At 45.0% G+C, this 13,385-nt stretch overlaps 1 protein-coding gene across 3 annotated transcripts in view; it reads right to left on the reverse strand.

The window, feature by feature from the left end:
* Positions 1 to 13,385, reverse strand: part of DACH1 (dachshund family transcription factor 1) — a 399,681-nt gene that overhangs the window by 148,858 nt on the left and 237,438 nt on the right. The gene's annotated exons all lie outside the window — the stretch shown is intronic.

The following is a 13,385-nucleotide window of genomic DNA, read 5'->3' on the forward strand; positions in this document are numbered from 1 at the left end:
ATAAGACGTTTTGAAGGACATTGATTCATAGGGTCGCCATGAGTCGGAAGCGACTTGACGGCACTTAACACACACACAATATTGATGCAGCCATAATGCTACACCATGTTAGAAACAAGTCCTGAAGAGATTTACATGGGAGAGCCTGAAGAGGAGAAAACTGAGGGGTGATATGATAACCATCTTCAAGTACCTGAAGGGCTGTCATTGGGAGGATGGTGCCAAGTGGTTTTCTGTTGCCCCAGAAGGTCGGACCAGAACCAACAGGTTGACATTAAATCAAAAGAGTTTCCGCCTAGACATTAGGAAAAAATTTCTAACAGTTAGAGCCGTTCCTCAGTGGAACAGGCTTCCTCGGGAGGTGTTGAGCCTCCTTCCCTGGAGGTTTTTAAGCAAATGCTAGATGGCCATCTGTTAGCAATGCTGATTTTATGGCCTTAGGCAGATCATGAGAGGGAGGGCCTCTTGACCATCTTCTGGGCATGGAGTAGGGGTCACTGGGGGTGTGGGGGGGAGGTAGTTGTGATTTTCCTGCATTGTGCAGGGGGTTGGACTAGATGCCCCTGGTGGTCCCTTACAACTCTATGATTCTATGATTCTAGGGAGAAAGGAGGGAACCCATAGCATGATCCAAGCTCGTACCCTTAGTTAGGAAATGTAGTAGCTGCCACTATTTCAGCAAGACCCTTGAACTATTGCTAGAACTGTTCCCACATCTGGAACCTTGGATGGGACAGTGACAGCCAGGAAGAGAGAACAGCATGAGAAAGTAGTCAACAGATTCTAAATGCTGTGCCAGAAGATCAAAAGCCTACTTAGGAGAGCCTCTGCCCCATTAATCTCTCCCAACTACAGGTGGATAATATCTGGGGATAAAGCCAGTGCAGAAATGATCAAAGAAGCAGAGTATCTCGGTAAGTGCATGAGTGCCTATATATAACAATGTTCTGAAGAGATAGTTGTTACTGATGAAGGAATTCATTGATCATTCCACCTCCTACAATGTCTAGGAACGTTTCGTTGGGTTCAACAATCCAAAACAATGGAACAGAATGTAAGTATTGATAAAGGATGGCAATGAACCCTGTCGGGTTGTTTGAATTTAATGCTATCAGAGAGAAAAAAGAATGAATGTTGAATTTATGTTGTGGAAAATTGTTCCCAAGTTGGTTTTACACTTCATCAGAAAGCACTTTGATCTTGTATGCAAAGAGTTAATGAAGCATACCAAATCTGCAACTATTTTAGCATTTGTATGGTAAAATCTCAAGCCTGTATTCTTATCTCTCTCTCTCTCTTTTTTACCTTGAGAAGGAACACTACAATTCTTTATTCATTTTTTAATGTTTTCAGGTGCAATTATCAAGTGCAGACATGGAAAGCCCACCCAAAGCTTGGTTAGTTAATTGCCATAAGGATCTGTAAGAGCTGGTCCACACGTCTATAGGTCCCTGGGATTATGCTCTTTCAGGCTGCATATGTTGGGATCACAGCAAGCAAGCACAGACTAGGATTAGAGCCAGGGCCTAATCTAGCAATTTTGGTGGGGGCTGGTAGAAGACCCCCAGAGAGAACCTTGAAGTGGAGCCATTTACAGACCCTGACCAATTTTTGATCAAAGGATGAACACATGAAGCTGCCTTCTACTGAATCAGACCCTCGGTCAATCAAAGTCAGTATTGTCTACTCAGACCAGCAGCGGCTCTCCAGGGACTCAGGCAGAGGTCTTTCCCATCACCTACTTGCCTAGTCCCTTTAACTGGAGATGCCGGGGATTGAACCTTCTGGGGATTGGGACCTTCTGCATGCCAAGCAGAGGCTCTACCACTGAGCCACGTCCCCTCCCTTGGAGGGATGGAACAGAATTATTCATGGCATGTCTCTAAAAATGGACGACACGGTGGGAATCCCCAACATAGCGGGTTCAGTGCATTCAGAGGAGATTTATTACTCATAGCACACAGTTTAGGGCATTACTGTACTGTTCGCAACTGTTGCTACTCAAGAAGTCCCAGACGAGTGACTGTGTCTCTGTGGTAGAGCATCTTCTTGCCATGCAGAAGGTCCCAGGTTTACTCTCCAAGGTTTCCACTTAAAAGAATCAGGGGGATGATGATGTGAAAAACCTCTAGCTGAGACCACTGCTGGTTAGAGTAGACGATACTGACCTTGATGGACCAATGTTCTGGTTCCACATAAGGCAGCTTCAGGTGTTGAAGTAAGACCAAATATCAAAAACGCGTTTGGCAGCTCTACTGACACCTTTGAAACGTGGGCAGCAGAATCGATGCCTTTTACAAATCATTTCATATTGATCTGTCTTCATTACTGAACATTGGACTATAGTTGTCAATGTGTTTGCGTGGACCTTCCCCCCCCCCCCAGCAACTATGCTTTTTTAATGACATAACTTGAGAAAAGTACCGTATATATCTTTAAAAAAAATCACCCCAGCCCTTTATTTGCATCCTGTTGGAAACACAACATGCAGAGATGTCTTCCCCTGTATCACTTGTCATTTGCGCTCAGCACATTCACAGACAGCTGCACATGGTTGAAAGGTCAATCAATGATCCACAGGACACAGTGTAAGGAGGGACTGCTGGCCCTAAGCCAGCTCGATCACAGTCTGCAGGGGCAGGGGATCTCTCTTTGTGTGGCTGAGCTGAACCGCACAGAGCTGAGCTACACCAGCCGATGGCAGCCGCAGCGATGGGCCTTGTTACAGCAGCGTTTGACTGAACCTGGTCTCTCCAAGTTCAAGGATATCGAGTTGCGCGGCTAGAAGGGGTCTCTGCCGGAAGTTCTGGGGAGCCGCTTTGCAGAGACAATGGTATAGGGCAGCGGTTCCCAAAGTGGGCAGTACCACCCCCTGGGGGGCGGTGGGATTACATAGGGGGCACTAAGAGGCAAGGGGGCAGCAAGGGTACACTAGGGGGGCTTCAACTGTGTTGTTGGATAGAGTAGGGGGCGCTGGGGTTGAGTTTGTGGGGCCAAAAAGGGGGTGGCCCGAAAAGTTTGGGAACTACTGGTGGAGGGCTTGGACCTTCTGTAGTGTCCATATCTGAGTGGTAAAGCTCATGCTTGGCCCAGGCTAAACCCCAAGCAACTTGGAACTAAGTCAGCAGGTCTGCTGGAAATACCTCTGCCCGAGACCTTGGAGAGCTACTGCCATAATGTTTATTTAATTTATTTAACCGGATTTGATTCCCCACTCCTCCACATGAGTGGTGAGCTCTAATCTAATTGAACCGGGTTGGTTCCCCCACTCCTCCACATGAGCAGCGGACACTAATCTGGTGAACCGGGTAGGTTTCCCCACTCCTACACATGAAGCCAACTGGGTGACCTTGAGCTAGTCACAGTTCTCTTAGAGCTCTCTCAGCTTCACCTACCTCACAGGGTGTCTGTTGTGGGGCGGGGGAGGGAAGGTGATTGTAAGCCGGTTTGATTCTTCCTTAAGTGGTAGAGAAAGTCGGCATATAAAAGCCAACTCTTCTTCTTTCATTATCACCAGTTCTCCCCGTCATTAAGATTCACTCTTTAAACTTCCACTAGCGAGCATGCCAGCACATGTTAACATAAAACATCATGTCAATATTTGGGTCATCTTACTTAAAAGTGTTGTCATTTCATTTTACAGCCGTTCCTGCAAGCAAGGTCCTTACTTTCGGCTGAGTTCCTTAGAAGAAAGTGAGAGCGTCACCACTCACCACTCGCAAAATATCCAATGAAGTACAGTATCTGATGCTGAAACACTTCTGGTTCGATTTTCAGTCATAATACCTTGGGTTGCAATCTTGCCAGACTTCATTTGCTAAGCAAGGATGGGCCATGCCGCTCTTGAGAGCCAGCGTGGTGTAGTGGTTAAGAGCGGTGGTTTGGAGCGGTGGACTCTGATCTGGAGAACCGGGTTTGATTCCCCACTCCTCCACTTGAGCGGGGGACGCTAATCTGGTGAACTGGATTTGTTTCCTCACTCCTCCACATGAAGCCAGCTGGGTGACCTTAGGCTAGTCACGGCTCTCTTAGAGCTCTCTCAGCTCTACCTACCTCACAGGGTGTCTGTTGTGGGGAGGGGGAGGGAAGGTGACTAAAGCCGGTCTGAGTCTGCCTTAAGCGGTAGAGAAAGTTGGCATATAAAAGCCAACTCTTCTTCTTCTTGACTAAAAGCACTCATAAAAAAGGTAAAGGTCCCCTGTGCTAGCACCGGGTCATTCCTGACCCATGGGGTGAAATCACATCCTGACGTTTTCTAGGCACACTATGTTTACGGGGTGGTTTGCCAGTGCCTCCCCCAGTCATCTTCCCTTTACCCCAGCAAGCTGGGTACTCATTTTACCAACCTCGGAAGGATGGAAGGTTGAGTCAACCTTAAGCTGGCTACCTGAAACCAGCTTCCGTTGGGATCAAACTCAGGTCGTGAGCAGAGCCTGGACTGCAGTACTTCAGCTTACCACTCTGCGCCATGGGGCTCTTTAAAAGCACTCATAGATGATCTATTTCATAGAATCATAGAGTTGGAAGGGACCACCAGGGTTATCCAGTCCAACCCCCTGCACAATGCAGGAAATTCACAAATACCTCCTCCCCCCCCACATCCCGTGACCCCTACTCCATGCCCAGAAGATGGCCATGATGCCCTCCCTTTCATGATCTGCTTAAGGTCATAGAATCAGCACTGCTGACAGATGGACATCAAGCCTCCTCTTAAAAACTCACAGAAAGTAAGCAGTTGAAGCCATTTGGTAGGTAGTACCCGTCTCCTTCAAGACTGAAATCATGCCTCAACATGCTGTTAGAATCACTTGTGATATATGGTATTCTTTCTTTTTTAAAAAGATAACAAGTAAAACATACATTAGTAGAGTGCTTATAAGAAGAGAGAGAGAGAGTGGTGGTGGTGTAAAGTGCTGTCAAATTACAGTTGATTTATGATGACCCCGATGGGCAGGGCTGTCAAACATAAGGGTCGCAGGCTGGATCCAGCCCTTTGAGCCCTCTTTTCTGGTCCACAAGCCAGCCAAGGCAGCCCCCCTCCAAGTCCCAATCTAGGCTGGCAAGGCATGACCCGGCCCGACCAAGTGACGTTTACGTCATACCCGGCCCTCGTAACAATTGAGCTTGACACCCTTGTCATAGGATTTTCAAGGCAAGAGACATTCAGAGGTGGTTTGGAGGTAGGCAGGTAGGCAGGCAGGTAGGTAGACAGACAGACACACTCACTCTTCCATTAAGAGTTACAAAAAAGTGAATATGTGACACTAAATCAACACTATACATTGGTAGACTGTGGCACCTGCACAGAATCTGGAAACTCTATCCAAGTTCCCAGATTCAAGGTCTGCAAGAAGAATGGAGGGATACCATTCCTGTGATCTTCCCAGGATTTTCTAGAGGATAGATGTGATAAACAAACAAACAAATGTCTAAGATAATCCTAGAATGGGCAATGAAGCAGCACATGTCAAGGTGTTTCTTGACCCCCTTCAGAAGCACACACTGAAATGAGAGAACAGGGGCTGACGGCAGAAAGAATTCACACGGCCCTTCTAGGCCTCTCCCTTCCACAGCACTTTTGGGACATTTATAGGGGTAGGTAAACTCAACCACCAGAGAAGGCACACAAAGGTCTTTTCAGTGATGTTGCTTGTCCGTCCTCTTTGTGAGCATCAGATGTTCAGTGTTGGGGCTGACAGTGCATGGTAGGCCAAGAGAGCCAACGTGGTGTAGTGGTTGAGAGAGGTGGTTAGGAGTGGTGTACTCTAATCTGGAGAACCGGGGTTGATTCCCCACTCCTCCATATGAGCGGCGGATGCTAATCAGGTGAACCAGGTTGGTTTCCCCACTCCTACACATGAAACCAGCAGGGTGATCTTGGGCCAGTCACAGTTCTCTCCGAACTCTCTCAGCCCCACCTACTTCACAGGGTGTCTGTTGTGAGGAGGGGAAGGGATCATAAACCGGTTTGATTCTTCCTTAAGTGGTAGAGAAAGTCAGCATATAAAAACCAACTCTTCTTCTTCTAGGCCTGGATGAGTGTATCAATTATTTTACAATAGATCCAGACCACTCTATACATGCCAGTTTCTTAATTCATGATGTATGCTATAATGAATTACATTAAGGAGATCAATAATGGGGGAAAAAGGAAGATGGCTAAACTAAATGATGTGGTACGATATACAGGATAGTAGCATTAGATCGTGTTTCGGAATACTGATTATGCCTCTAGGATTTTTATCAGGCACGATGGATGCATTTAAGAACAGGCATGCTGCTTTTTTTACTCAGTGTCCATATATTTCTAAATTCTAGGAAATATTTTCAGCTGATATAAAGGGGAGTTTGATCTCCAAGGAAATGTGACATAGAGGCCATCAAAAGACTCTAAGGTGCAGATTTCAAGGTGAAGAAGTCAAGGTCCCTGGGAGTCCCTGGTCCTTCCTCGCCGGGCCCTTTTGACTTGTCGATGACCGATGCACAAAAGGAAACACGCCGAGGAAGGCATTATGATGCACTGATCACATTGTGAACACTGCATTATGGTTTCAGCAGCACAGTAAAGGCTCCCCAGGCATTTTCCGCTTACAGCAATCTGAACTTCTCTAGCAGCTCGGTATGATTTGTGACACATTTGAACCTCATTTGTCAATGAGAAAAAGCCCCAGCGAGTGCATGGGGGAAAATTTCCAATGGATATTGGAGGGGGAGAGGTAAATGTTTCAAAGAATTCAGTAAAACCATGCAACCTTGCTAGTTTACAGTTGAAGAACAGTAAATCCTGTACCGATTTTCTTGGGGGGGAGGTTAAAAAGAAGAAGAAGAGTTGGTTTTTATATGCCAACTTTCTCTGCCACTTAAGGGAGAACCAAACCAGCTTACAATCGCCTTCCCTTCCCCTCCCCACAACAGACATCCTGTGAGGTAGGTGGGGCTGAGAGAGTGTGACTAGCCTAAGGTCACCCAGCTGGCTTCATGTGTAGGAGCGGGGAAACAAATCCAGTTCACCAGATTAGCCTCCACCGCTCATGTGGAGGAGTGAGGAATTAAACCCGGTTCTCCAGATCAGACTCCACCGCTCCAAACCACCGCTCTTATCCACTACACCATGCTGGTGTCTTTCTCCCAACTGGGTCCTAACTGGGTCTTTCTCCTAACAGGGTCCAAACAATAACCTTATCTCAAAGCTTTTCTGAGGACAGTTAACTAAAGATCACTTGCTTTGATAGCTGCTGGTTGTTTGTCTTTAGCACATATCTGGCCTGCTGGGGGTGGCATCGAGAACAGCGTGGTGGTGATGTAAAATGCTGTCAAATCACAGCTGATTTATGATGACCCCGTTGGGCGGGGGTGTCAAACATAAGGCCCGCAAGCCGGATCCGGCCCCTTGAGATCTCTGATCTGGCCTGCAAGCCAGCCGAGGCAGCCCCCCCACCCACCAGTCCCAATCTGGGCTGGCGAGGCATGGCCCGGCCCGACCAAGTGACATTTATGTCATATCCGGCCCTCTTAACAATTGAGTTTGACGCCCCTGCCATAGGGTTTTCAAGGTAAGAGATATTCAGAGGTGGCTTGTCTGCTTCTGTGTAGTGACTGGACCTCCTGGGAGGAAGCTTCTGAGATTGGACATGATTGGGGAAGCTGGAGCCATCTAGGACAGGGCAAGAACAGCATGCACAATGGAAAATATAATCCGGAGAAACAACAACAAAAATACACACTGAACTCCTGGGCTGGTGCTGGACCCAATGAGCTACCTCACTCAGGACCACAGGTTGCAAGCTAAGGGTGAAGGACCCTTTGGCTCTCGTCCTTCAGCCTGTGCCACTGGCCACACCCAGCTTGTGCCACTGGCCACTCCCAGGCTTAATTACCTGCAACAGGGAGGGAAACAGAAGCTCAGCTTGGACTTTATACAAGTGGCGGGGATGCTCCCAAGAATATCCTCCGCTGCTAGAAGGGTCTTTGGCATGCTCAGGTATAAATATATTGCGTATATAGAGACTCAAAGATCCCAGTCATGGAACCGGTGTGCTCATTTGCAACACACGAGTACTCTTTATCATGTGGCAACAGAACAGTTCTTTCATAATATAAAAGTATCCTGTGTTTCTCTGTCACATCACTCTTCCAGGGAGCTGTGGGAGAGAAAAAAACCAGCGTTGCTGTTTCAATATAAAACATTATGAAGCTGTTTTAGTTAGCCTTCGGGAATACAATCAGTTTCTTAACAGTGCGTGCTATTTTGTGTACAAGGGTTCCTGGGCACGGCAAAGATATGCTGTTGACCTTCCTCGGAGAAGCTGTTCAGCTCTTCAGAGAAGATCTTGAAAGGAAACCTTGGCGAAATGTCTGCTAAATGTACAGAACCTTTCATTAGCGAGGTTCACTCTCAAAAGCACAAGCAATACACAGCGGTGATATCAGATCAGCAGCAATGCAATCCGAAACACAGCTTTCTGAGACCATGGGCTTACAAGGGTCTAACTCTGTTTAGGTGTTCATACTTCTAAAAAGAATTAGCATCGATTTATCTTAGGGAATGCGTTCAACCGCTCTTGAGATAGCTATGCTCTTCTCACTGTTTGTTGTGAGGATTCTCATTCGATATGATGAAATGACCGTCACTTGGCATTTTTGTGTCAGTCACTAACCAAAGGGGCTTGCTAATCATACTTTGACGGCTGGTGGTTGCTATCTAACAGGTACCTCTCATCTGCTTGAGTACGGGTAGGAGGAACTAGTCTGTTTGAATGGAATCAAGGAAGCAGAAGTAAAACCTGAGCTTTTGCCACTGGCTGAAGAAGAACATAAGAACATAAGAAAGGCCATGCTGGATCAGACCAAGGTCCATCAGCAGTCTGTTCACACAGTGGCCGATCAGGTGCCTCTGGGAAGCCCACAAACAAGACGACTGCAGCAGCATGGTCCTGCCTGTGTTCCAAAGCACCTAATACAATGGGCCTGCTTCTCTGATCCTGGAGAGAATAGGTATGCATCATGACTAGTATTCATTTTGACTAGTAGCCATGGATAGCCTTATCCTCCATGAACATCTCCACTTCCCCCTTTAAGCCTTCCAAGTTGGCAGCCATCGCCACATCCTGGGGCAGGGAGTTCCACTAGTTAACTGAAGAAAGAACTTGGGGGTGTCCTCCTGATATTTATGGAGAACTGATGCTGCTTTAAAGAATAGTATGGTCTGTGGGCTTGCACAAGGTGGCAGCAAGGAAATACTTACTTAGTAGTAAGTTCCACCAAAATCTACAAGATTTCTGAGTAGACATGGACGAAGAGGCTAGGAAAGCCTGTACACATTCTGTCATTCCATGTAGTCAAAAAGGGCAAGAGTCCAGTAGCACCTTAAAGACTAACAAAAATATTTTCTGTTAGTCTTTAAGGTGCTACTGGACTCTTGCCCTTTTTGACTACTGCAAACAGACTAACACGGCTACCCACTGTGAATTGTCATTCCATGAACTGTATAAAACAGCATGGAGTAGAGGTAGTATTGCCATTCCACTCAGTGAAGGGAGAATGCAATGGCATGACGTCACTTCCAGGAAAAACCCAGAAGCAACATCAAGCCTCTCTAGGAATCTCAGAAAATCCTATATTAAAACCACAGTTTGCTGTGATTCCTACAGAAGACTAACATTACTTCTGTTTTTTTTCCCCTGGAAGATGTGTTAGGTTGCTGCTGACGGCCAACCCCATGTCCCTGTCTCTCCCATCCCCAGTCTCCTCACTGGTTTCCAGGGTAAATAACAGACCAGGGTAAATAACAGGTGGTCTCTAGGGCTACATAATAAACTTGACAATCCTAACGATGCCAAAACAAGATGCCAAACAATCATTTTTTTTGGTCAGATCTCATGCTTTCTAAGCCAATGATGATTTTATGAACCATGATTTTGAATCTTTGATGTCACGAACCCATGATGCTACCTTATACTACATCAGACCATTAATCTATCTTTTTTTTTTTTGAGAACAGATAATCCATTTTATTTCAACCATTCAAACATCATGTGTCAGACCATTAATCTTATCAAGGCCAGTATTGCCTACTCTGACTGGCAGTAGCTTTCCAGGGTCTCAGGCAGAGATCTTTCGCACCGCCTGCTACTTGATCTTTGTAACAGGAAATGCCGGGGATTGAACCTGTCACTGACTGCATGCAATATGGATGGTCTACCACTGAGCCAGTCCAAACTTTCAGAGTAACTCAGCGACCTTTGGAAGGAGCTGCCCCTTTTTACCTGTGACCACACATAGGACAGCTGTCGGTCCCATGTCCACTATCTCTGCAAACATTATTTGATGATACATACATACGTGTGATGTTAGTATTGCCAACACTGGGTTGGGAAATTCCTGGAGATTTGGGGGGGGGGTTGGACCACGGGGTGTGGGGAGAGGAAGAATCTCAGACTCATGCCAGAGTCCACCCTGATTTATTAATATTTTTTTGCAATTGCAACCTAGGATTTGTTTCCCCACTCTTACACACGAAGCCAGCTGGGTGACCGTGGGCTAATCACACTCTCTTAGCCCCACCTACCTCACAGGGTTTCTGTTGTGGGGAGGGAAAGGTGATTATAAACCGGTTTGATTCGCCCTTAAGTGGTAGAGAAAGTTGCCATATAAAAACCAACTCTTCTTCTTCTTCTTCTTAACTGAAACACAAAGTTAACTTGCTATACGAAGGAGGCAGTTTGCTACTGGCGATATATGAAGAAGTGTTACATAAAGGAGATAAAAGCAATAGTTTCCATTTATTTTGTATTAGAAGGTGTTTATTTGTAAGAATTGTATTACAAATGTAAAATATACCATTAATTGGCAACCAGTATTAAATGTATGTTTATGGATATACTAATACATTTTTGAACACACTACTTTGAGTATTGGAAACAATTTCATACCAGAGGTTGGGTACCAGTTGATACACCGTTAATTTTGATCATTGGCTACCTGACTCCCCCCTTAATTATTATTTAGCCCACCTAGAGGTTGGCAACCACACATAATGCGCATATCTTTGAATATATATTTTTTTTTAATGATATTATTGTAGCTCCAAGGAACTTATTGATTATTTTAGGCTGCTGATCTTGTTGTGTTAACAGTAAATGGAGATCACAATAAAAGGGGGTATATATCTGATTTCAACCATTGCATTCTTATTTAAAACAGTTTTTAAAATACTTTAGAGAGATACTGATTTATACATTTCATCTAGCAAAATGCTTAGCTTCTCTTGCTACCTAAGCGTGAAAATATTTTGGAGCCCCATCTTTGCATGTTACTTATCTTTCAGCGGTAATTAACAAAGTCTTAATCTGGCTAAAGTTAATGACCACTGTTCTTGCCTTAAATCCCAGTTAAACCAAGCTTATTAAGGACCAATTAAAGAGAGTCTTATGTGATCGGAATAACAGTATGACTATTTCTTTTCTTTTTTCTTTCTTTCTTTTTGCTTGATTTTTTCCCCACTGGTAAATAGGCTACTCAACCTTTTCAACCTTGTAAACAAAACATTTTTTTTGGGGGGGGGGAGGTGGAAAACGGAAGGGAAAAGACGTGTAAAAACAATTAAATGTTTCAAATTTTTAAAGCAATGGGAGGGGGTGGCTCGGTGGTAGAGCATCTGTTTGGCATGCAGAAGGTCCCAGGTTCAATCCCCAACATCTCCAGTTAAAGGGACTAGGCAAGTAGGTGATGTGAAAGACCTCCGCCTGAGACCCTGGAGAGCTGCTGTCGGTCAATACTGATTTTGTAGACAATACTGTAGACAATACTGATTTCGATGGAGCAAAGATCAGATTCAGTGTAAGGCACCTTCATGTGTTCATGTTTACCACTAATCACTTGTGTACAATTATGGTTTTGATCCAACTGGTGTTACAGCTGGTGAAATAGGAGGGAGAGGGTCCTCATGATCACAAAGAGGATCATGGGACTTTCATTGATATGAAAGGCTTGTGTGATGGGGGTTGGACTAATGAGCGGAGATTGGTAAGATTGAGTGAAAAAGTAGGCTGAATTCAATATAGTATGTTTTCTTTCCTTCCTTCATGCCCTGTCTTTCGTCCCTATGGGAACCCAAAGCAGGATTTTTCATAGAATCATTGAATCATACGAAGGGGCCATAGAGGCCATCTAGTCCAACCCCCCTGCTCAATGCAGGATCAGCCTAGAGCATCCCTGACAAGTGCTTGTCCAGCCTCTGCTTAAAGACTGCAAGTGAGGGGGAGCTCACAACCTCCCTGGATAGCTGATTCCACTGTTGAACAAACTCTTACTGTATTCCCCCACCCCACCCCAATATCAAGCCGGTACCTTTCCACCCTCAATTTAAACCCATTACTGTGAGTCCTATTCTCTGCTACAAACAGGAACAGCTCCCTGCCCTCCTCTAAGTGACAGCCCTTCAAATACTTATCACATGAACACATGAAGTTGCCTTATACTGAATCAAAGTCAGTATTGTCTACTCTGACCGGCAGCGGCTCTCCAGGGTCTCAGGCTGAGGTCTTTCCCATCACCTACTTGCCTAGTCCCTTTAACTCACTGGTTCCCAACCAGGGGTCCGCGAGAAATAAATTAAGGTCCGCGAAACAAAGTTATAAACCCATAATAAATTAATATTTTCAATTAAAAGTTCTCTATTATAAAAATATATATTCAAATATTATTCTAAGTTTAATGTTTAACTAACAGTTATGATTAAAGTTTATTTTCAAATTCTCAGAATTTTTATTTTGAACCTTGGGGTCCCTGCACCGAACAAAAAAGTCCTAGTGGTCCCTGGTCAAAAAAAGGTTGGGAACCACTGCTTTAACTGGAGATGCTGGGAATTGAACCTGGGGCCTTCTGCATGCCAAGCAAAGGCTCTACCACTGAGCCACAGCCTCTCCCCTGAGCACACATCAGGGCAAACATAGTAACGGCAGCGGCTGCTTTGTTCTAGAGCGCTTATATTACACGGTCCTCAAAATATTTGTTGTTGAATGTCAACGGGACCGAAGGAAACAATTAACTGGTGTGTTAAAATGACACGTCCCATTTATCCTTGACTGAAAGGCAAAAAAAAATGTCCACATGGTCATGTATCCAAATAAACAATGTTAATGCAAATAAATGTTATTTCTGAAGGCAAAACAAAAAAAAAACTGAATGTAAGGGAAAGATTTCTTCTACCAGCAAGAAAGAGAAAGAGCCACTTTTCTTTGATACTTGGACACATTTGTACTTAGCTTTAAAAACAAAACTCCGAAAGTAATTAGATGTGATTTTATTCTCAGGGTACAACGTTGCTTCCATTTCTTCTCATGCTATAATTACTTGCCATGTAATTGCTCGCCATTTCCATCGGT

The sequence above is a fragment of the Euleptes europaea genome, chromosome 16 (assembly GCF_029931775.1).
Source record: "Euleptes europaea isolate rEulEur1 chromosome 16, rEulEur1.hap1, whole genome shotgun sequence".
Lineage (NCBI taxonomy): Eukaryota > Metazoa > Chordata > Lepidosauria > Squamata > Sphaerodactylidae > Euleptes > Euleptes europaea.